Consider the following 2433-nt stretch of genomic DNA (forward strand, 5'->3'; position numbering starts at 1 on the left):
GCCTGTTTTTGCACGGGTCACTTAGGAAATTTCACAGTTGGCCTCTTTTTCATCACTTTTGACTCCAAAACTGCTCCTTAACCGTCTTTATACATATATCACCTACAAATCATGAAAAGCACTAATAAGAGTATTTTGTCATCACTTTTAGCATTAAAACTACACAAGAAGGTGATTATTTAAGGTGTGATTATAGTCAAATTCACCTATTATCAATTCATATATATGATATCTTTAATTTTAATAGGATGGTAAAAATTAGAAACAAAAATGAAAAGAAAAAACTTAAACTAGTAAGGGATAATTTGGAAAATATAAATTTATGGTAGGATAGTTTTGTCTTGAATAAATTAATTTTCTACTTCTGCTTCTGCTTCTTGGAAGAAGTTAGAATTTTCTGCTTTTCTGCTTCTTCTCAAAAGCAGAAAAACTGCTTCTGCTGCTGGCAAAAAGTACTTTTCGATATTGGCCAAACAACTCAAATTTTTTGAAAAAGTACTTTTTTGGAGAAAAAATTACTTTTGACCACCCAAAATCTTAGCCAAACGGGCTCTCCATCTCTCTTCTTCCTTATGTTCAAAGTAAATTAGTGACAATTGACATCTTAACCTCTTAAAATCTGTGTTCGATATTTACGCGGTTAAGTGATTTTCTCATCTAAATTGACTATGGCACGAAATTCCAACTACAATCAATCTAATTTATTTAATCGATAACAAGTCACCCAAATGGCCACTTTTCATTTATGCATGTTCGCATTCGCGTGTTGTGAATTGTTTTAGCTACTTCATGTTGACTATTAGTTCGGGCTTTGTTCCACCTACATTCTTTTCGTAAAAGCTAATCTGTATCGGTTGTTTATATCAAATTATACTAACTTATTATGATTAAGTAATAAATTAATGTAAAAATTATATATATATATATTAATTAATTACAATGGAATGATAATCATATATATTCATGTAGACATGTGGCATGATGCATGTAATTATAACCAAGGGATGTGGTGAGAGTGAGATAGATAAGATTCATTCATCCTTAAACGGAAGTCTCAATTTTGAGCCTCGAGAATGAAAAAATTCTTGATAAGAAGTGCTTCCCCTTAAATGAGTGCCACAAACTCGAATCTTAATTAGTTGAGTACAAACCCTAATACCGACAGCTAAACTATTTTTTAAAAAAAAAAAAACCATTTTACCTAAACAAATATATTTATATAATTTTAAGTTATTACTCAATATTTAAGTGGATCATATCAGATTGGTTGTACAAATTATATATGTTAGATAATTAATTCGCAGCCATAGCAGAGAATAAGACACGATTATAGAATCAATTTAGAGTTAGCGTTTAAGGAAGTGTACTGTTAAACTCCATGGATGCAGCAGCGACAACAAACGACGATTAAGTCTGAGACCAACTTCCGCGATCCACTAGCTACGCGCTCTCACAACCCGGAGAAGTTGACTGATGGGACGTCTTCCGTTACCACGTATTCAAGAGGCAGAATACGCTAGGGTTTTCTAATAGCTAGGGAAAGGGGGTTGGCCTCTATTTATAAAGAGTGCCTACCCATCACAGACCAATAGTTATTGGGCCTCACTTATCCACACACACAATATTTAATATTAGACCATTTATTTATCCACCACTTGGGCGACGTCACTATCCTTTCAAGCTATAACCAATTAACGTAAGTCCAAATTCCAACATTCTCCCACTTGGATGCCAACGTTAATTGAGAATAAGAAAACAATTTTAAAACTTTTGAGTTTTAAGAAAATCATTTTGAAAAAAAAAAATTTAGACTCTACAGTGGCCACATTACTCCATAGCCGAGGATAGAATGACCCATATAACAATCCATCCAGTTTCAATAGAGAAGACTAACAATGAATCGTAGAAGGCATCATAGCTACACTGTTGTCACAGAAAATAGTCACCGGCTTAGATATAAAATTCACAATTTGCAATTTAGTAAGGAAATTCTTCATCAAGACAGCGTGTGACGCAGCCTCAAAACAAGCAATAAACTCAGCTTCCATTGTAGATGTAGCAGTGATGCTCTGTTTCTCACTTTTCCAAGAAATAGCACCTCCACCCAACATAAAAATATACCTAGAAGTTGATTTTATAGTGTCTTGATAACCTGCAAAATCAGAATCTGAATATACAAGAAGATCCAGATCATCAACCTTCTTGTATACAAGCATGAAGTCTTTCGTGCGTTGTAGATATCTCATCACTTTCTTTGCAGCCACCCAATGTGCCCACCCAGGATTAGAAGAAAATCTTCCCAACATGTTAATAGCAAATGCAATTTCAGGCATCGTACAAACCTGTATGTTCATCAAACAACCAACAACACTTGCATATGGCACATTTTTCATGGTTCTCATTTCAACTTTATTTTTCGGACATTGATCTTTA

The sequence above is a fragment of the Nicotiana attenuata genome, unplaced genomic scaffold (assembly GCF_001879085.1).
Source record: "Nicotiana attenuata strain UT unplaced genomic scaffold, NIATTr2, whole genome shotgun sequence".
NCBI lineage: Eukaryota > Viridiplantae > Streptophyta > Magnoliopsida > Solanales > Solanaceae > Nicotiana > Nicotiana attenuata.